This window comes from Giraffa tippelskirchi, chromosome 13, assembly GCF_054371585.1.
Source record: "Giraffa tippelskirchi isolate mGirTip1 chromosome 13, T2T-mGirTip1v1.2.pri, whole genome shotgun sequence".
Lineage (NCBI taxonomy): Eukaryota > Metazoa > Chordata > Mammalia > Artiodactyla > Giraffidae > Giraffa > Giraffa tippelskirchi.
The window spans coordinates 122310956-122334116 of record NC_137287.1 but is presented as its reverse complement, the minus strand read 5'-3'; the positions used below and the strand labels follow the sequence as shown (position 1 = coordinate 122334116).

The 23161-nt window shown below is 45.2% G+C and overlaps 1 long non-coding RNA gene across 2 annotated transcripts in view; it reads right to left on the bottom strand.

Annotated features, from left to right (window-relative positions):
• Positions 1–857: 857 nt before the first annotated feature.
• The window catches only part of LOC145532400 (uncharacterized), a 47667-nt gene continuing 25363 nt past the window's right edge, over positions 858–23161 (bottom strand). Inside the window, exons 1-2 of one of the 2 annotated variants that reach the window (XR_014073198.1) lie at positions 12133–12428; positions 858–1976 (exon numbers count right to left, since the gene is read on the bottom strand). This is a non-coding gene — a long non-coding RNA (uncharacterized LOC145532400). Of the gene's footprint in view, positions 1977–12132; positions 12429–23161 lie in introns of those variants that run through there. The other variant, XR_014073197.1, reaches the window with a different exon arrangement.

The following is a 23161-nucleotide window of genomic DNA, read 5'->3' as shown; positions in this document are numbered from 1 at the left end:
CCTTATTTTTACATATTCCCTTCAGATTTTTTTTATACGGATTATTTCATAGTTATGAAAGTACCTTGCAAATAGCAGGTGATTAATAAAATGCATATTGACTGCCTGACTATCCAGTTCAATGCAAACTATTTTGTGTTATGCTTTGTTCATGTGGCCAAGTCACTTCAGGCGTGTCCAACTCATTGTGACCCTGTGGACTGTAGCCCACGAGGCTCCTCTGTCCATGGGATTTATCCAGGCAAGAATACTGGAGTGGGTTGTCATTCCCTTCTCCAGGGGGTCTTCCAACCCAGGGATTGAACTCACCTCTCCTCTGTCTGCTGCACTGGCAGGCAGCTTCTTTGACACTAGCACCAGCGGGGAAGCTCATGCTTTGTTTACTTAGGTTATATTGTGTGATATGATGTTAAATTACAGCATGTACATCCCGCTTCTGTTTCTTCATAAGATGCATGGTCTAGGATTTCTCATGTCAATGTGCGAGCTTGGCTAAGCCATTTCTCTTTGCTGTACTGTCGTGTGTAGAATTACTACTGATCACTCTGCTTTGAACTCCACCACAGTGAATCATCCTGTATATTGTGTTTTGCCTTTTTTGTAAACTTCCTAAAATGATCATAGACTATGGAATTAAACATCCCAAGCTAAACCTTCAAGTTAGCTGAGCAGGGAGTCCCAAAAGATTAAACCAAAATGGGATTCCTTCCATAAGATCAGGTTATAATAAGATGAACTGCACAAGATGATAAAACCATGTGTGATCCTATTTTCATTTTGAGGTATTTGCTTTTCACTCTTTCAAAAAACGTTGCATGAAAACCCACAACTCCCTCAGCAGAGATCAATAAAAGATATGAGTGTTTTGATGTATTTATAAACAAAAACAACAGAACTTTCACTTTTGGTAGACATATTTAAAAAAAAAAAAAATGCTCATCAGACATCTGGTTAATCCAAAGCTTGGCTTTAAAAAGCTGCAGGGAAAGATTCTTGGCTATGTACTATTGTTTCCTGAAGCAGAAGCCCTCTCAAATCTTAGTGTGTGTTGGGAGGGTAAATTTCTCTCCCATTGTGCTGGTGGAGCAGAGAGAAAGGAGCAATGGCAGCAATCTACTGAAGTGAGAGGCACTTCCCTAGCGATCAGAGACAGGCAGCTGCACCTCAATGTTTGCTTGTCTCAGCAGTGATGGGTGACGGCAAGCCTGGCGTGCTCAGAGCCACGCAACCAGGGGCATGGAAAGCGCCTTTGTCAGTTGCTACCTTGTGACTGAAGGTATGTTAGCAACTAACTGAGCAAGGCAGGGTTCAGTCCCTGATTCCAGAGTCCCTGGGCTCCTCCATGCAACATTACTCTCTCCAGATTGGTTGTTCTCCTGTTCTGGTTGAGTCCAAAGTTCACTGGAAATGGAAAGAGTGCAAGTGGGGAGGCCAAGGAGAAGGCTCCTGCTGTGACTTCTTGAGAGAAGATGGCAGCTGAGACTAGCATCGTTGCTGAAGTGGTGAGAAGTGGCTGTTATCAGGACTTATTTGAATAAAACATAACGGGATAATACAATCTTTGTGGACGCCAGTCACATACCTGTAAGAGGGCTTAAGCACACTGCCTAGCAGGCGTTAGTCACTCAGTCGTGTCCGACTCTTTGCGACCCCGTGGACTGTAGCCCTCCAGACTCCTCTGTCCATGGAATTTTCCAGACAAGAATACTGGAGTGGGTTGCCATTCCCTCCTCCAGGAGTTCTCCCCAGCCCAGGAATCAAACCCAGGCCTCCCCTGCTGCAGGAGGATTCTTTACCGTCTGAGCCATGAGGGAATCCATCCTAGCAAGTAATAGTGCTCAATAAATTGGTTGGTTCATTGGCTGGAGCCAAACTGGAACTGGGAGATTTCACTTTTCACAAGAAGATCTGCAGGTCACCAAGAGTATCTTTCTTCCCAAGCCATCTTTTCTTATTTCAGCCCATGAATGATGGCCCTAAAGTAGGGTGAGAAGAAAACAGATAATCCAAGAATAAAAATCTACAATCCATAGGGTCGCACATGTCCACTCTCTGTATTTTATCCTGTTTAATCTTCAAAGGAACCCAATGTGGTGGTGATCTTTATCCCCATTTTACACATGAGCAAACAAAAGTACAAAAAAGTTACAGAATTTTCTGGAAGCCACAGAACTGTTAGGTTAAAAAAAAAAAAAAAAAACAGCCAAGATTGCACACGGGTTTGTTTGATTCCAAAGTTTACAGGCTTAATCATGAGGTCGTTTTGTGTCCTGCCAAGTTGGTGGGAAGAAGCGGGATTCGGCACGAGGGAGAGAACTGCTCCCTGTCCCGTGATGTTCATACATGTCCTGTATGTTCCGTAAGGATTCCAGGGTCCTTCCAAGGAGACAAGGACCAAACCTCTGCTGCCAGCCTGTGAACTCCAGCCCACTCAACTTCCGTGTTTTCTCCTATAAATATGAGAACTCACAACAGCCCCCTGGGACGGGAGGGGCGGAGGGCCTCACACTTGCCATCGGCGCTGGGGAAGTCGCTCACATCAGGTCCTTTTTAGGGAAGTCGCTCACATCAGGTCCTGTTCAACCGTGTGAATGCCCGACACTTGACATTTGGGCAAAAGGGGGAAAAAGTCCCCAAAAGGCTGCTTGGGACCCGCCTGTCTGCTGCCTTGTCAAACAGGAATCCTCCCTTGGCTGCAGTCCCTCAGAGATGATTTTTTCAAACGACAGTTTTTAAAAACAGTTCTTTTGGGGAATTAAAAAAGAGCAGTCCTGTTTTCGATAGAAAATTGTCATGTCAACAGAAATGCGTGAAAAATAAAATCACCGATTTCCCCATCACCCAGGAAAAACAGTTACCAAATGAATGCTTCCTTCTTTTTTCCCCTCACGCAGATAGACTTATTTTCGTAAACTGCAACTGGACTCAACTGCACATAAAGTTTTGTGGCAAGCATTTTTTAAATCAAACATTGGATTATCAGCATTTCTGCATGTTTTCCAATCTAAAAACTTGGGAAATGTGATTTTTAATAACCACATACGAGTTTACCCTGCTGATTCTCATACTAACGTAACCATCTCTCTGTTGGCAGACCTTCCTTTGTATCCTATTTCAAGCAACATTTTCTCCCCAGGAGTGTGTTGCCTTTATGCAGATATTCTGGTCCTATCCGACCAATCAATTTTAATTTCCTATCAAAATCTGTCTAGACTTCTCTACATCAAAAGAGTTGGGATGATGACCATAGGAGTGATCTTGAATCAGAAGCAAACCCCATGTGAAAGGGAAATCAAAATACCATTTTATTGAGATTTGTAGAATCTACTATTGTAGAAGCAATGCCCTGTGAAAGGGAATCAAAATACCATTTTATTGAGATTTTCAGTCACCCCGGTGAAAAGCCAACCAACAAAGAACTTTCTCTCGTCTCCCCCACCCGCCGCCCCCGCCAGGCCTTTCGGTGGCCTTAGCCCGGCTCTTTCCATTCGCTTTGACTTCTGCCTCTTAAATTCCCATTCACCCCTCAAGATGCTGTCATCTCTGCGCCACTCCCTGCTACAACAGTCCTTGCGAAACGCCAGATGCATCATCCTCCCCTTTCATGTAATTTCTCACTACACAAGAGATCCAGAAAGGCATTTTCCTAGTTAAAATCATCGACAACTTAAACATAGATCACTGTGACCACTTATCCTGTGACCACTTATCCCTCATCTTGGAAACTTTCTCCTTCAACAAAGGTATCCAGTGCTGCGGATGCTGAGGGGAGGGTGCGGATGCCGGCAGGTCCTGTACCCGCGCCTGCAGAGACCCAGAGAAGCGGGAGAGGGAGAGAGAAGACGGGGGTGTGGCTTTGTGTGGAAGCGTTCTCGCGTGTCTTACCTTTCTGAGTGTTTTTTGTGTCTCCACAGCCCAGATACACCGAGGCCTGGAGTTTATTTACCTGTAGCTCTGCTGAGGACATTATTAGCTGCTTCCTGGCCCCTTATCATCACAGACAAGGAGGCAGCAGAGAATACTGTTGGTTCTACCCGTCTGGGCACTTGCGTGGGGCTTCGCTCCTCTCGGGAAAACACTGAGAACTGGACCTCCAGGCCACTTTGTTGCCCTGGTTGTTCAACTGCCAAGAGGTGTCCAGCTCTTTGCGACCCCACAAACGGCAGCACGCCAGGCTCCTCCGTCCTCCGCTAACTCCTGGAGTTTGCTCGAATTCATGCCCATTGAGTTGGCGATGCCGTCCAACCACCTCATCCTCCGTCGCCCCCTTCTCCTCTTCCCTTCGGTCTTTCCCAGCATCAGGGTCTTCTCCAGTGAGTCAGCTCTTCGCATCAGGTGCCGAAGCATTGGAGCTTCAGCATCAGTCCTTCCAGTGAATGTTCAGGGTTAATTTCCTTTAGGATGGACTGGTTAAAACCAGTCGATCCATTTTCCTGTTTATGTTCACACACGTTGACTAACGTCCCTTCCAAGGTGGCAGCAGCAACCGACTCGAGCAGAGTCTGCACTGAGTTCCTCGGTGACCTCGTGCGGCAATACCACCTCTTCTCCTGCTGTTGCAAAAACTGAAATATAGCTGGTTACAGTAGTGTGTTAGCTTCAGGCGCGCAGCAAAGTGACTCAGTGACATATTTTTTCAGATGATTTTCTATTCTAAGTTACTGCCAGCCACTGAAGACAGTTCCCTGGGCTATACAGTGAATCCTTATCTATGTTTACTTCCTTACGTGAGTAGTTAAATGAAAGTAACTAGTTAAGTGAACAGTCCCTTACCTATCTTACGTACAGCAGTTTGTATCTGTGAACCCCATACTCCTAATTTACCCCTCCTCCCCTGCCTTTCCCCTCTGGTAACTGTAAGTTTGTTTTCTGTGTCTGTGAGTTGCTTTGAATGCAGATTCACTTGTATTTTGTTTTAGATTCCACGTATAAGTGATATCATATAGTATTTGTCTTTCTCTGTCTGACTTAACTTCACTCACTATGATATTCTTTAGGTCCACCTAATGTTGCTGCAAATGGCAATATTTCATTTTTTATGGTTGAGTAATATTCCACTGCATGTATATGTGTGTCTATACATATATATATATATATATGGCACTTGGATTGTTTCTATATTTTGGCTATTGTAAACAGTGCTGCTATGAACATTGGGGTACATGTATCTTTTTGAATTAGAGTTTTCATCTTTTCTGGATATTTGCCCAAGAATGAGACTGTTGGATCAGATAGTAGCTCTGTTTTTAGTTTTTTGAGGAAACTCCATACTGTTCTCCATAGTGGCTATACCAATTTACTCTCTTACCAACAGTGTAGGAGGCTTCCCTTTTCTCACACCCTGTCTAGCATTCATTATTTATAGACTTTCTAAAGATGGCCCTTCAGACCAGTGTGAGATGGGGCCTCACTGTGTTAATAGTTGCTGGGACGAGAGCCTCCCAACCGCTTTCCTGCCATCAGTGAAGACCTCACTGGCCCTGCCTCTGTGCTCCCCTTTGCGCTCCCCTTTTTGCCATCTCAGATCATCCTCAGTGCCCCGTCCCACCTTCTCAGAGTCTCACTGGTACCATATTGCTCACAAAGGTGCCAGCTGCAGCCACATTTGATCAGCACTTTGCCCAGCTTTATAAAATTTGACTCCACATAATCAGATCCAATTTCATATAAACATTCAGATATTGGGCTTCTCCTGAACGATCCGCCTCCCTGGCAGAACCGGGTCTGTAGTTTCACACGGCATTAACTGGTTGGAGCCCAGCAGTGACTGTCACCATGGGGACTTGGGGGCTTTGCCTCTGTCCCTCTTTTGTCGACCTGACCAGCCTCATGGACCCATGTTACTGCCTGGCCCTGAAGAGCCTGTAAGCCCTGAGCCACAGGCTGAAGCTCAACCTGTTAACGTGCTCGTAAGACCCTGCACTGTGTGGCCCCTCATCCCCTAGCTCCGATTCCCAGCCTCTCCCGTCAACTTCTTTTTTTTCTTCTGACTCACAGAGAAATTGTTTCAGACCGGAACCTAAAAAACACTCAAACACCGTGACTGTTTTAGGTACTTAACGAACGTAGACACACTCTATTCAGAGATGTCTTCCCTCTGGCTCAATAAATCTCTCCTCAAATCACTAATGAAGCTGAACTGGCTCTAGACAGTGTGTTTCAGGCTTAAGAAACTCCTACGGAAGTTAGTTCTCAGGAGGATCCCATTCAGCTCAGGTCCTAACGGAAGAAGACAGAGGCGCTGACAGACAAAGTCACACCTAAGAATGCAGCCACCTTCAGGGACACACACACACACACACACTCATCTTAACTAACTGGTTTTCTTCCTTGATGTAAGTATTTAACAGTAGGCATGAACCTTGTCTTTCTATGTGGGACTTATAAATGTCATTCATAAAGACAATCAATGTTACTTTTGCAAAACTAGATAAAAAATTTGTTTTAATTTGTTTTAAGATGCTTTGAAGTGTTGAAGCCTACTTAATGCCTATCCATATTATTCTGTTAATATAGTCTTGTTAACAGAATATCAACTTTAATGGGAGGGGAGGCTTTAAAAACTTCAGCTTTAAAAACTGCATTTCCCAGCTTCCTTGTCAAGTAGACCTGGCCTTTTAATACTTCATTGGTGCTGGCCAATGAAAGCTCAGTTGGTAAAGAATCTGCCTGCAATGCAGGAGACCTGAGTTTGATTCCTAGGCCGGGAAGATCTGCTGGAGAAGGGATAGGCTACCCACTTGGGCTTCCCTTTTGGCTCAGCTGGTAAAGAATCCGCTTGCAATGAGGGAGACCTGGGTTCGATCCCTGGGTTGGGAAGATCCCCTGGAGAAGGGAAAGGCTACCCACTCCAGTATTCTTGCCTGGAGAATTCCTCCATGGGGTCACAAAGAGTAGGACATGACTGAGCAACTTTCACTTTCACTTTTCGCTTGCAATGTAATGTCTGAAGTCATTGGGTATACTTCCCAAAAAGTTCCTTAAAGTTGGGGAATGGGGTAGGGAGGAGTGGTCAAGTCTCAGGTGATCTCTTTTTCTATTCTCCTTTTCTGCTACCTGAAAAACTATGTGACTATGAGAATAAGACCCAAAATTTTGATCTTAAAATCTATACTACACCCATGCCTCTGAATTTCTTACTAAATGGAAAAAATAAATCTTATTTAAGCTGTTGATATTTGGGTTTTCTTCTATAGGTAGGTAAACTATATTCTGGGGCTTCCCTGAAGGCTTAGATGGCAAAGAATCTGCCTGCAATGTGGGAGACCTGGGTTCGATCCCTGGGTTGGGACGATCCCCTGGAGAAGGGAATGGCAACCCACTCCAATATACTTGCCTGGAGAATTCCATGGAGAGAGGAGCCTGGTGGGCTACAGTCCATGGGGTCTCAAAATGTCAGACACAACTGAGTGACATGCGAAGATACTTTGAAGGGAGGAAATAAAGGGGGGAATAAGACATTTTCCTCTCTTTCTAGCCCACCAAAAGTCACCAGGAGGGGCTAATCAAGGAACAGCTGAAATAATATTATTTTATTCATAATGTTCCGAAAATTTAGAAGAGACAGAGGAACCAGAAATCAAATTGCCAACATTCACTGGATCACAGAAAATGCAAGAGAATTCCAGAAAAACATCTACTTCTGATTTACTGACTACGCTAAAGCCTTGACTATGTGGATCACAACAAACTGGAAAATTCGTAGAGACGGCAATACCAGACCACCTTACCTATACCCTGAGAAACCTGTATGCAGGTCAAGAAGCAACAGATACAACCGGACATGGAAAAGGGGGCTGGTTCCAAGCTGGGAAAGGAGTCCATCGGGCCGTGTGTTGTCACTCTGCTTTGCTGTTGTTCAGGAGCTAAGTTGGGTCTGACTCTTTGTGACCCCATGGACTGCAGCACGCCAGGCTTCCCATTAACTTATATGCAGAGTACATCCTGAGAAATACCTGGCTGGATGAATCACAAGCTGGAATCAAGATTGCTGGGAGAAATACCAACAACTTCAGACAGGCAGATGATACCATTCTAAATGGCAGAAAGCAAAGAGAAACTAGAGAGCTTCTTGATGAGGGTGAAAGCGGAGAGTAAAAATGTTGGCTTAAAACTCAACATTAAAAAACTTAAAATCATGGCACCTGGTCCCATCATGCGTGCATGATTGTTAAGTCACTTCAGTCGTGTCTGACCCTTTGCAACTCTATGGACTATAGCCCACCAGGCTCCTCTATCCATGGAATTCTCCAAGCAAGAATACTGGAGTGGGGTGCCATGCTTTCCTCGTGAGGAATCTTTCCAACTCAGGGGTTGAAATCACATCTCTTTTGTCTCCTGCATTGGCAGGAGGGTTCTTTACCACTAGTGCCACCTGGGAAGCCCCAGATCTCATCACTTTATGGCAAATATATGGGGAAAAAGTGGAAACAGTGACAGATTTTATTTTCTTGGGCTCCAAAATCACTGCAGTGACTGCAGCCATGAAATTAAAAAGATGCTTGCTCCTTGGAAGGAAAGCTATGACAAACCTAGACAGCGAATTAAAAAGCAGACACATCCCTTTGCCGACAAAGGTCAGTATATATAATCAAAGCTATGGTTTTTCCAGTAGTCATGTACGGATGTGAGAGTTGGACCATGAAGAAAGCTGAGAGCCAGACAATTGATGCCTTCGAACTATGGTGCTGGAGAAGACTCTTGAGAGTCTCTTGGACAGCAGGGAGATCAAACCAGTGAATCTTAGAGGAAATCAACCCTGAATATTCATTGGAAGGACTGATGCTAAAGCTGAAGCTCCAGTACTTTGGCCACCTGATGTGAAGAACTGACTCATTGGAAAAGACCCTGAGGCTAGGAAATATTGAGGGCAGGAGGAGAAGGGGGTGACGGAGGATGAGATGGTTGGATGGCATCACTAACTCAAAGAACAGGAGTTTGAGCAAACTCTGGGAGACAGTGAAAGACAGGGAAGCCTGGCTTGCTGCAATCCATAGGGTTGCAAAGAGGTGGACACAAGCTAGTGATTAAACAACTGAACAATGTCCTGTTTCAATGTCCTATTTTCTGTCTTTTGGCCACAAATGCAATCCAATATGAAATTTAGCAACCATGCAGATAATAAAGGGTGATGTGAAGAAATGACCATCTGAAATATCTAAACCCAAATCTTTATTTTCATTTTGGCTCAAAGCAGGATGTTCCTTTCAGTGGTAAGAGGCCCTCAACCTCCCACTTCACTGTCTGTGTGACTCAGTCTTACTGCACTCCCAACAACATTCTGGATTTTTCTGTAATTTCCTTTCCTTAATAAATTCAAGATAGACCCACACATTGCAAACAGCTTATAATAGTGTTACTGTTTCTGGGCTAAATTGGGGATGCAGCCCTGGCCAGTAGCTATGTCCATGAATAACTGAATAATTGCTTCAATTCCCCGCTTGTTTCTGAGAGAGTGTCGGCCTGGCCTCTGGGCATGGCTGATCATTACTCATTGTCAAACTGAGAGTTTCAACGCTGAATGTGACCGTGTGTGCTATATCTGCTTTCTTCCTGGCAGATTATTCAAATACCATCAAGTTGAAGTCAAGTTGTCCCAGAGCGCACTGAATCTTTGCCCCAGAGGTCCCCATAGGAGCCTTTCCTTGAAGAGCTTCTTTTGCTATATTGTAATCTGTTTCTCAGTGAATATGTGCTGATCGGATGCTTTCAGCCTGATTCTTTTTTCCTGCCTCATGTCCCCTGGAGATCCCGCTGCCTCCTTATAAAAGCCATGTGTATCTTATCTCATCCAGTGCAGTTGCTAAAACCAGAAAGCAGCCTGGAAACATTTCCCCAAACTGCACTGCTTCTCTTCATTTCTTTCTGACACCTCCAGATAACTTGTTAGCAGATTGTCTTCCTCTATTGAGCCTTGCCCCAGGGGGTGTTTGGGGACTAAATGACATCACCTAGGAATTTAGAATTGGAAACAAAAATGTGGCTTTCCAAACCTATAACACCAAGAGACAAATGGAGAGATTTTAACAGTTGTTGGTGAAACCTCAAAGGTCAAAGTTCTCTTCTGATCACGTGGACACTCTGCCAGCTTTTAGGACGCTACCAGGAAAGTGTTGGAACAAGCAGCAGCTAACCTTTCCAAGTGCTGATGGCAGTGCCATATGCCAAGGCGGACTCTCAAGACCTGGGGTTAGCCTTGGACACTGGACAGGAAATGTCACTGGGATCTCGGCTCTCCCAGGCAAAGCTGGGAGAGTTTCTCCAAGTTCCTAGAAGTCTCTGAGAAGTGTTCTGAGTTTATGCCACTGCAGACTTGGAGCACAGTGACTTGATTATTGAGCTTTTATTTGTTCAACCAATCCTTATTGTGCTAAGTCACTTCAGTTGTGTCTGACTCTTTGTGACCCCATGAACTGTAGCCCTCCAGGCTCCTCTGTCTATGGGATTCTCCAGGCAAGAATACTGGAGTGGGTTGCCATGCTCTCCTCCAGGGGATCTTCCCAACCCAGGGATCGAACCCACATCTTTTATGCCTCCTGCATTGGGAGGCAGGTTCTTTACCACTAGCACAACCTATTAATTCAATCAATTCTTACTGAGAGCCTGTCTTACAAGCCTTATGCCTGAGGACTTAGCTGCTGTCACCAAGGTCCTGGTCTTCGGCTACGAGTAGTATGACCAGAGCTCTACTGTCTAGTACCTTAGCCACTGGCGGTGCTGGTTTAGTTGCTAAGTCATGTCTGACTCTTGTGACCCCATGGACTGTAGCCCACCAGGCTCCTCTTCCATGGGATTTCCCAGGCAAGAGTACTGGAGTGGATTGCCATTTCCTTCTCCAGGGGATCTTAACGATCCAGGGATGGAACCTGGGTCTCCTGCATTGGCAGGTGGATTCTTTACCGGCTGAGCTACCAGGAAAACCATTAGTCACTGTGATTGTGTGCTAAGTCACTTCAGTCATGTCCGACTCTTTGTGACCCCATGGACTGTAGCCTGCCAGGCTCCTCTGTCCAAGAGATTCTCTAGGCAAGAATATTGGAATGGGTTGCCATGCTCTCCTCCAGGAGATCTTCTCAACCTAGGGATCGAACCCGTGTCTCTCATGTCTCCTGCATTAGGAGGCTGTTTCTTTACCACTAGCACCACCACTAGACACATGCAACTGTTTAAATTTAAATAACTGTCCCTGGCAGTCCAGTGGTTAAGACTCCACACTTCTACTACATGGGGCCCCTGATAGGATCCCTGGTGGGGGAACTAATGTCCTGCATGCCCTAAAGTGGGGCTAAAAAATAAATAAATAAATTTAAATTAACAAAAATTAAAGGACAAAGTAATCTCCTAGGTTGCATATGCCACACTTCAAATGCTCAGTAGCCATATAGGGCCGGTGTTACCCTATTGGACAGCACAGATCTAGAACATTTTTATCATCGTGGAAAGTTCTTTTTGGAAAATGCTGGGCTAAAGAGTCTGCCTTGCCTGGCACACTCCAGAATTACTCATATTGACCTGTTGTAATCATTAATAGCACCTCTTTTATTCTCAAAGGGTCAATAATAATTTATAAATGGAAAGGAACTTGGCCATCATCTCCTCGAAGCCCCCGCCCCCGCTGCCCTGGCACAGCCACAGTCTTTGCCAGGGCCTCCCTGAGACCCCAAACCCTTCGCTTTGATAAACAAGTTGGCGGTGTCCTGCAAGTCCCCTGCCTTTTTCCCTGCTTCTCTGGCACCTGTGAAATTCAACATTTATTGACAGGAAAAAAAAAAAATCCCAGTGAAGAAATTTTCAGTTCTCTCAAAGTGAATGGTTTACTTGTAAAGCAGTTTCAGTTTTGGTTTTTAGTTCCCCTTGCTAAAAGAGCTCAGCTTGACCCCATTTGCCCTGATGGGTGAGAGCGGGTCACACAAGAAGGTGAGGGGTGGGGAGGCCCCGCCCATCGCGCCCAGGCCCCGCCTCTATTTCAGGGACCTCGGTGCTCCGGCTCCGCCTCTACTTTGGGGAGCGGAGCTCAGGCCCCGCCCATCGCGCCCAGGCCCCGCCTCCATCTCGGGACCGGCGCCCAGGCCCAGCCCCCAGCCCCCTCCACGCCCCGCCTCGGCCCCGCCTGTCCCGCCCAGCAGGGGGCACCTGCGTTTCCTCTTTTCCGGAAAGACTACACAAGCGTGAGGGACACTCTTCCTTTCAGTGTGACTTCTTTGTGAACAGCAGTCCGAGGCCCCAGGCAGCACAGGTCACTCTGAGGACACGGCGTCCGAGCGTGAAGACGAGAGCCGCGGGGCGCAGGCGGCGCGCGGGGAGCCGCACCCCTCGCAGCGCCTCAGCCTCCGGGCCGCGGCGCGGACACCATTTTGCAGAACTGAGGAGGGCGGCCCAAGCCGTGCCCCCTGCCTCCGTGCCGCCGCGCGAGCCGACCTGGGGCGAGCGGGCCGCCCCCGGGAGCTCCGCCCCCGACGCCCGGTCCGCTCTTTGGAGGCGCCCTGAACCCAGCCTTGGTCTCACACACCTGCTGGGGAACAAAATGGTGGGGACGACGGGGCGGCTGCAGGGACCAGGGCCGGGCCGTGCTTAGCTGCCCCCGCCCGCCCACAGCGCAGCATCTGCCTGACCATCCAGCATCTCTACGCCCCCCACCTCTCCCCCACCTCTCCCCTCCCCCCACCTCTCTCTCAACTTCTATTTCTCCCTCCGCCAGCTCCCTCCTTGCCAATCTTTGTTTCATCCTCTCCTTTGCCCCTCCTGCCCCCCATCTCTCTTCTTCTTCCGGCACATTCTCTGCAGGAGTCATCCCCTCCCCCCACGGACGAGGGCTGAAATCCCAGCTGATTCGAAGTCTGCCCTAGGGCATCGCAAGACTACCAATTCATTACTGAGCATAGTTTATGATTTGTTTTTCTGCATCTAAGGGGAAGATGCTGAGGAAAGTTTGCATTTGGCTTATTTTTGCCTCTTCTGGTGCCTTGAACATATTTATGAGGTTAAAAAACTCCTGTCCAAATGGATGTCCACTGCTCTTTGTAAAATTCCCGGAAACCTTTTGGAAGGGGTTTCTTGGTGGCAAACCCCCAGGACTAGTTTGTTGCACCTTTTGGGAAGAAGACAAGCCTGCGGCTGGACTCCTGGGCTCTTGTGACAGTCAGTGAAAGGTCGGCTGTATCCTCAGTTGCCTTCTCTGTAATATCTGCCCCTTCCGTTAGGAATAAGCAAGACGGTGCAGGTGAAGGGCTTCAGAAGGCATGTGGCATGGATTCAGTGAATGCTAGCGAGTACTAGTTTATCATTTCTTTGCCACAAGCTCCTTCCTGGACGCTGGAGCTTGGCTTCTGAGCACACATGCTTGATGGAGGAAGCTTTGTATTATCTGAACCAAGCAGTTCTGCAGGAGGGTTTGGCTCCACCAACTCCACAAATGCATTCTTGAATTTTATTAGTCCACCCCTACTACACTGGGGAGGAAGCTGGAGTCCAGGGAGGTTGCGTGATTGTGACATCCCACAGCCATAGGCCAGAGGACCAGTGTTTGAATGTCCCTCCTTCTCTAAGGCCTTTCTACCTCTGGTTACTTTTCACCTTAGGTCAAGTTATCAGGTCCTTATGGCTGAGATTTGTCTTGCCTGCTTCTTGAACCTGAACTCAAACTGACTTAAGCAAAATAGGAATTTATTGGCTCATATAGTTAAAAAATCTAGGAGTTCAGGCATGGCTGGATCCAGGACAGGGGCTCAAACCAATATCCACCAAGTTCATCTCTTTTTCTGCTTTACTTTATGTTGGCTTCACTCTTAGATAGGTCCCCTTTCTGTAGTAGTCCCTGGTAACTTCACATTAACATTCTCTTAGTTTTAAGCCCTAGTGGAATTAAAGCACCTTTTTGCCAGTAAGTCCAACAAAAGTCTTCAGTTCAGTTCAGTCGCTCAGTCGTGTCCGACTCTTTGCAATCCCATGAACCGCAGCACGCCAGGCCTCCCTGTCCATCACTACCTCCCTAAGTCCACACAAACCCATGTCCATCGAGTTGGTGATGCCATCCAGCCATCTCATCTTCTGTCATCCCCTTCTCCTCCTGCCCTCAATCTTTCCCAGCATCAGGGTCTTTTCCAATGAGTCAGTGCTTCAAATCAGATGGCCAAAGTATTGGAGTTTCAGCTTCAACATCAGTCCTTCTAATGAACACCCAGGACTGATCTCCTTTAGGATGGACTGGTTGGATCTCCTGGCAGTCCAAGGGACTCTCAAGAGTCTTCTCTAACACCACAGTTCAAAAGCATCAATTCTTCGGTGCTCAGCTTTCTTTATAGTCCAACTCTCACACCCATACATGACCACTGGAAAAACCATAGCCTTGACTAGACGGACCTTTGTTGGCAAAGAGTAATGTCTCTGCTTTTTAATATGTGGTCTAGGTTGGTCATAACTTTCCTTCCAAGGAGTAAGTGTCTTTTAATTTCATGGCTACAGTCACCATCTACAGTGATTTTGGAACCCAGAAAATTAATCCAGCCACTGTTTCCACTGTTTCCCCATCTATCTGCCATGAAGTGATGGGACTGGATGCCATGATCTTAGTTTTCTGAATGTTGAGCTTTAAGCCAACTTTTTCACTCTCCACTTTCACTTTCATCAAGAGGCTCTTTAGTTCTTCTTCACTTTCTGCCATAAGGGTGGTGTCATTTGCATATCTGAGGTTATTGATATTCTCCTGGCAATCTTGATTCCAGCTTGTGCTTCCTCCAGCCCAGCGAGGTCTTATTTGACCAACTTAGACCATTCATGAACAGATCAAGTGGCCAAACCTAGGAAATAATGTCCATCTCTGGAGTCAGGATTCAGAGTCAGCCCCTCAAAACAATAGAATGGAAAAGACTGGTGATCTCTTCAAGAAAATTAGAGATACCAAGGGAATATTTCATGCAAGGATGGGCTCAGTAAAGGACAGAAATAGTATGGACCTAACAGATGCAGAAGATATTAAGAAGAGGTGGCAAGAATACATAGAAGAACTATGCAAAAAAGATCTCCATGACCCAGGTAACCACGATGGTGTGATCGCTCACCTAGAGCCAGACATCCTGGAGTCCGAAGTCAAGTGGGCCTTAGGAAGCATCACTATGAACAAAATTAGTGGAGGTGATGGAATTCCAGTTGAGCTATTTCAAATCCTAAAAGATGATGCTGTGAAAGTGCTGCACTCAATATGCCAGCAAATTTGGAAAACTCAGCAGTGGCCACAGGACTGGAAAAGGTCAGATTTTACTCCAATCCCAAAGAAGGGCAGTGCTAAATAATGTTCAAATTACTGCACAATTGCACTCATCTCACACACTAGCAAAGTAATGCTCAAAATTCTCCAAGCCAGGCTTCAATAGTACGTGAACCAAGAACTTCCAGACATTCAAGCTGGATTTAGAAAAGGCAGAGGAACAAGAGATCAAGTTGCCAACATCTGTTGGATCATAGAAAAAGCAAGAGAGTTCCGAAAAATATCTACTTCTGCTTTATTGACTATGCCAAAACCTTTGACTGTGTGGATCACAACAAACTGTGGGAAATTCTTCAAGAGACAGGAATACCAGACCACCTGACCTGCCTCCTAAGAAATCTGTATGCAGGTCAAGAAGCAACAGTTAGAACTGGACATGGAACAATGGACTGGTTCCAAATTGGGAAATGAGTACGTCAAGGCTGTATATTGTCATCCTGCTTATTTAATTTCTGTGCAGAGTACATCATGTGAAATGCCGGGCTGGATGAAGCACAAGCTGGAATCAAGATTGCCAGGAGAAATATCCATAACCTCAGATATGCGGATGACACCAACCTTATGACAGAAAATGAAGAGGAATTAAAGAGCCTCTTGATGAAAGTGAAAGTGGAGAGTGAAAAAGCGGGCTTAAAATTTATTCAAAAACTAAGATCATGGCATCTGGTCCCATCACTTCATGGCAAATAGATGGGGAAACAATGGAAACAGTGAGACACTATTTTGGGGGGCTCCAAGATCACTGTGGATAGTGATTGCGGCCATGAAATTAAAAGATGCTTGCTCCTTGGAAGAAAAGCAATGACAAACCTAGACAGTGTATTAAAAAGCAGAGACATTACTTTGCTTATAAAGGTCCGTCTAGTCAAAGTTATGGTTTTTCCAGTTGTCATGTATGGATGTGAGAGTTGGACTATAAAGAAAGCTGAGCACCAAAGAATTGATGCTTTTGAACTGTGGTGTTGGAGGAGACTCTTGAGAGTCCCTTGGACTGCAAGGAGATCCAACTAGTCAATCTGAAAGGAAATCAGTCCTGAATATCATTGGAAGGACTGATGCCGAAGCTGAAACTCAAGTACTCTGGCCATCTGATTCGAAGAACTGACTCATTGGAAAAGACTCTGATGCTGGGAAAGATTGAGGGCAGGAGGAGAAGGGGATGACAGAGGATGAGATGGTTGGATGGCATCACTGACTCAATGGACATGAGTTTGAATAAACTCTGGGAGTTGGTGATGGACAGGGAAGCCTGGTGTGCTGCAGCCCATGGAGTCTCAAAGAGTCAGACACAACTGAGCAACTGAACTGAACTGAATTCATTGGAAGGACTGATGCTGAAGCTGAGGCTCCAATACTTTGGCCACCTGATGTGTAGAAATGACTCATTGGAAAAGATCTTGATGCTGGGAAAGATTGAAGGCAGGAGGAGAAGGGGATGACAGAGGATGAGGTGGTTGGATGGCATCACCAACTCAACAGACATGAGTTTGAGCAAACTCCAGGAGATGGTGAAAGACGGGGAAGGAAGCCTGGCATGCTGCAGTCCATGGAGTCTGAAAGAGTCAGACATGACTGAGCTACTAAACAACAATAACCTGAGAACCACATGAGCTGCGAGTGGGGGTGGTATTGGCCAAAGTAAAACCAGGGAGCTTTTTCCCATAGAAGGGAAAATGGATGCTCTGTAAACAAAATCTGTGGCTGTTCACGACACACAGTAGGTGCTCAATATACTTCAGCTGTTAAAGGGAGCACTTGACCAAAAGTTAAAGACCTTTGGGGATTATTGAAGCTCCAGAATCATACCGTAAAGCTGGTGATTCTCTACCTTAAAATTCTTCCATCCATGAACCCCACTATTAGAACTTCTGATTCAGTTGATCGGAGTGGGGTTGTGCCCAGCACTGAGTGTTAAACTCACCCAGGAGAACTTAATGTATGGGGGTGAAAACCACTGCTTTAAGCTAATCCATATGCTTGGCTGTGCCCACAAAGCTCATAACCATGGCACCACCTCCTTGGTTTAAGACCCAAGGAATTTTTATATAATTATATATATAAGTAATGATTATATGTGACTCTTCAATGCAGAATTTGAAAATACCTTCACATTATTTCTTCCAATGCTCCATATACTGAAACAGGACTTTGGCGGCAGCTACAAAAAATGCAAAGTGGATCGGAACTTGGGTGTGTGAGTGTGTGTGTGTGTGTATGTGTGTGTGTCCTTTGTGATTATACAAAGCCTTGCTTTGGGTGGTTAAATCAGTAACACAGATGACTCAGGAACTTAACAAATGCTGAGTCATCCACCTCTTTGTTATTTCAGGTTTCTTCCCCTCTCCCCTACCTCATATCGTCCATAAACACCGGATGAAAAGTTGTGAGTATTTAACATCACCAAGACAGACAGGTGGATGTCCTGTGTCTCCAGAGATGGTATCCTGAGAAGGATACGTATCCTCGTATCCTCTGTGTGCCTCAGTGCAGCCAAGAATGCATACCTAACTTACACCTAATCAGACAATCACAATTAGAGGAACATTCTGTTACAGTGGGGCAGAGGGCAGGGGGAGGATCACGGTCTTTAAAAATGCTAATCTCACAAAAGACAAAGAGAAGCTGTGGAAATGTTCCAGGTCCAAGGAGGCTAAAAAAACCATGACAATTAAATGCACACCCTGTCGCTAGACAGGAGCCTGTACTGGAAGGGGAATGTCAAAAGGAACACTCTAAGGCTGACTGATAAAAATCTGGATGGTAAGTTAAACTGTTATATCAGGATAAATGTATTAAGTTTTAAAATCTATTGTGGCTGTGTAAGAGAGAATCCCCATTCTCAGCAAATACATAGTTGGAGTATTTGAGAGTCAAGGGCTATGATGAATGTAACAGTTATGGATGGTTTAGGAAGAAATTGTGTGTCTGTGTGTGTATGTGGAGAGAGACCAAAAAAGCAGATAGAGTAAAATGTTAATAATGTTAATAGGTAAATATATAAAGGGAAAAAGGTAATCTACATTATTTCTCTATTTGCAACTTGGTGGATAAATTTAAATTATTTTCAAATTAAAGGTAGTTTAAAAGCCGGAGACAGAGAAAGACTATAAAAATAAACAGCATTCACTTAATTGAAATGTGGAAATACACTTCATGACTCACGAAGATTAAGAATTCCAAACACACGCACACGTGAACACACACGTGCACACCCCCTATATCAAAGCTCACACCTCATACTAATAAAATGAAGCGTCCCTGCGTGCACCCAAGATAACTCAACAGTCAAAATGTGAGGTTCATTCCTAAACGTTTTCATAAACTCTCCCAGATTACGGGGTTTACCAGAAGCTGCCAGATGGTACAGCCACACCCCAGCAGCTTCTCAGGACTTGAAGTTTCTGAAATACAGGCCACTAAGTTACACCGAATGACATATAGAAACACTCCCTCTATTTAAAGCTCCCCGATGGTACTCACTGCCCTATAGAATAAAATCCAAACTCTTAACCTCTGGCTCATGAAGCCCTATGGGCTTCCCAGGTGGCGCTAGCGGAAAGAGTCCTCCTGCCAATGCAGGAGACGTGAGAGACATGGACTCAGTCCTGGGAGGAGGGAACGGCACCCACCCCAGTGTTCTTGCCTGGAGAATCCCATGGACAGAGGGGCCTGGCGGGCTGCAGCCCACAGGGAAGAGAAAAGTTAGACGTGATGGAAGCAACGTTGTGCAGACACTTGGGTACACACACAGGCACCTATACCTGTCCCTGTCCCTGTATCTATACCTATACCTACACCTATACCGACACCTACACTGACACCTACACCTATACCTATAGGTATCTTGTCTTTATTTTTTTTTTGGTGGTACCACTCAGCTTCCAGGATCTTAGTTTCCCAACCAGGGATTAAACAGAGGCCCCCAGCAGTAGGAATGTGGAGTCTTAACCACTGAATCGCCAGGGAATTCCCTGGTCTCTTTTATTTGTCAGGCTTCGTCTCAAAGACTGCCCCATATTAACCTGATTTCTAGAACATGCTGAGGGCTATCTGACCTCAGGGCCATTACACCTGCTGTTCCTGTTCCTAGAAAGCTTGTATCCAGTTCTTCACATAACAGCATCCATTTTCTAAGATCGTTTCAGCCTCAACTCAGCTGTCACCCAGCTCTATTTATCATAGAGATGACCACTCCGTGGATTGACTTAAACAATCCTTACGAATATACCAGAGGAAAGTTCCCTAAACATTTCCTACCCTGCTCCGTTTCTGGGCACTTCTTTTCTCTTCTGCCCTGAAGAGACCATGTTAAATGACTCACCCCCTCACTTCTTTTGGGGTTATCACCTCCTCAGAGTTCTTCCATCACTATTCTTTCCTGTGCCTTATGTTTTTCTCTATTTTTAAATAGTTATTTTTTATTTAATTGGAGTATAATTGTTTTACAGTGTGTGTTAGTTTCTGCTGTACAACAATGTGAATCAGCTTTAAGGACATATATCCGCTCCCTCTTGAGCCTCCCTTCCATTATTCCCCCAATCCCACCCCTCTGGGTCATCACTGGGCACAGAGCTGAGCTCCCTGTGTTATGGAGCAGCTTCCCACTAGCTATCTAGTTTGCGTGAAGTGAAGTGAAAGCGAAAGCTGCTCAGTCCTGTCTGACTCTTTGTGACCCCATACAGTCCATGGAATTCTCCAGGCCAGAATACTGGCGTGGGTAGCCTTTCCCTTCTCCAGGGGATCTTCCCGACCCAGGGATGGAACCTGGGTCCCCTGCACGGCAGGCGGATCATGATAGTGTTTACACGCCAGTGCCACTCTTTCAGTTCATCCCACCCTCCCCTCCCCTCGCCCACCATGTCCACAAGTTCATTCTCCTTTATTTTTTTCATAGCATTTATTACTGTCTGACCACACACACAGAGTATATATCTTACAAACATAATCTACATATTTTTCTGATTATCAGCCAACTCACCAACCCCAAACCTCCAATGGATTGTAAACTCCATGAGGGCGGAAAGTTTGTGTATTTTTATCACCGCTGAATCCGAGCAGCTAAAGCAAGCCTGGTATAATGGTCACTCTAAATTTTTTCTTGAATGAATCAATGAACAAATGAGCAGGACTGGATATACAGTTGGCACTCCATAAGTGAATGTTGAAAAGAACAAAAGTGGAAGACTTCAAGTACCTGAATTCAAGACTTATTAGTAAAGCTACAGTAACCAAGACAAGATTTTTACTGACGTAAGAAGAGATTTGTAGATTAATGGAACATCCAGAGAAATGCCCACATAAATATGGTCAGTTGATTTATAAAAAGGCATAACTTAATTTAATGGGAAAGTGGTAGTCTTTTTGACAAATGATGCTAGAACAACTGGATATCCATATGAAAATGATAATGAACCTTGACCCTTTCCTCATAGTATACATAAAAAATTAATTTAAAATGGACCAAAGAGCTAATAGACCTAAACATGAGAGAGAAATTTATAAAACTTTTAGGAGAAACGTCTTTACTACCTTGGGTTAGGCAAATATTCCTTGGGGCACAAAATCTTTCATATAAAAGAAAAAATTGATAAATTAATCCTCATAAAAATTAAAAACTTGATCTTCAAAAGACCCTATTAAGAAAATGAAAAAGCAAGTCACAAATGGGGAAAATACTTGCAAAACATATATTTGAGGAAAGACTTGAACCTAGAATACATGCCTGTATTCTAGATATATAAGTAGTAAGAAGACATTTTTCCCCCAATGGGAAAAATGTTTAAGCAGACACTTCACCAAGGAAGAAATAACAACATCAAATAAACACATGTACAGATACTAAGCATCATCAGTCATTAGGAAATACACATTAAAACCACAATGAGGTATTACCACACAGCTGCTAAAATGGCTAAAATTTTAAAGATTGATAATCCGGTGGTCGGCAAAGATGCAGAGCAGTTGGACATTCCCTACAGGGCTGATAGGAATGCAAAACGGTGCGGCCACATTGTCTAATGGTTTGCTGATTTTTATAAAGTGAAACGTACACTTAGCTTGCGACCCAGCAATCCCACTCCAAGGTGTTACCAAGGAGAAAAAAAATCATGTGTCTATACAAAAACGTGTGTTCAATCTTTCATAGCAGTTCTCTTGATGATGGCCCCAAACTGGAAATACCCAAGTGTCCACTCACTGATGAGTGAATAAACAAATTGTAGTGCCTCCCTATAATGGACTGTGACAGAGCAGGATAAGGGAAGGGGTCTCTAATACACTGGAGAACAAGGGTGCATCTCAAAAACGTGTGCAGTGAACGTATGAAATCCGTTTATATGAAATCCTAGAAAAGGCAAAGCTTTAGAGACAGAAAGCAGATGAGTTCTGGCTAAAGGCCGTAGTGGTGGTTAGAGGGCTGCGTGTCTCCGTCAGAATTCCAACCAAGGATTAACATGGGTGCATTGCATTGTGTGTATGATGCCCCAATAAAACACAAGCATGTTGGATGAAGAAAGAAACATCTTACTATCAAGTGTGATATTTCTTCACTTCCCACCTCCAGAAAGTGCCAGCCTCAGCAGCCGCTGCCTATCTGCGCTCACGTGCCTGTGGAGCTGCTGGGTCGCCATAACCTCCCCTGGTGTCGCTAGAGGACAGATAATAACGATGACTAACATTCGTGTGGTGACCCAGGCGCTGAGCCTGGCCTCCTCATCCGTAAAATGGGATCGTCGCAGTGCCTGCCCCACAGGCTTGTTTGGGGGAAGGCGAGAAGAAGTCATCATATTAAGTATGACTTGGTTGATGCTCAGCAAATATTAGCAAGCATTGTACTAATTATAGGCTGGGTATTAATATTAATGTGCCCACTCCTGGGCTTAAGCTCTTCAGAGGCATGATTCCATTTCACCCTCACAGGGCAGAGATTCTTCTGAGTCTCCTCTTACAGATCAGATGGAAGATCAGAGCAGAGAGGGGATAAAAGTTTACACAGCTGATAAGTGATCAGGGTTGGGATTCAAATCCAGACCTGCCTAACGGCACGCTCAGAAGTGCTGCAGGAATCCAGTTCTGATCATTACTGCTCTCCTTTCTCTTCTTTACCTTCTGCTCTTGACTCACCGAGGAGTCATTTCCAGTACCATTAGATCCTTCAATGGCCCCTCTGCCCACTGAGTCCTCTGCCCACCTCTATGGTGCGTCCTTTCTCAGTGTCTTGCTAAAAGAATGTCAAATTAGCTGGGAAGCGGTGGTCATTCAAAGAGCCTTCCTGGGCCTCTCTCCGTCTCCTTTCATTGCTGCGTTTTTCGTCATTGCATTTACCCTCTCAGTATAGTGTTAGTGTTGTATAGTATCTTCTTTGCAGGCTGTCAACACACACACACACACACACACACACACACACACTTCCTGATCCTTATCACCCACCCCACTGGCAAAGGCTGAATCTATGTGGAATTGTTTTATTTTTTTCTCCTGCCCTTAGTACTTAGACTCTTCACAAGAAACTGGTGTAATCATAAAACTTTAGAAGGAACTTGTATGGCCCTTATCCAGCGCTTTTTCATAGATGGGGAAATCCAGAGGTTCAATGACTTCCCCAAGATCACACAGCTGGTTGGAACAAAGCCATAGACCAAGCGTTGGATTCCTCTGGGTTCCCATCAAGTGACGGTTCTTGCTGCTTCTCCCTGCGCTCACTTCCAGGCCTAAGCAGGCAAGAGGCTCATGACACAACTGAATCATTCTTAATAATTTAAATTATTAAAGTGAGGTGGAGGGCTGGAGTGAGGAGTCTAAGGGACAGTTGAACAACACCACCTGTGTGCCAGCCACAGACCATGCTGGCTGTAGTTCATCCTAAGATACAGGGTCTTATAAATCCTATACTGCTGCACA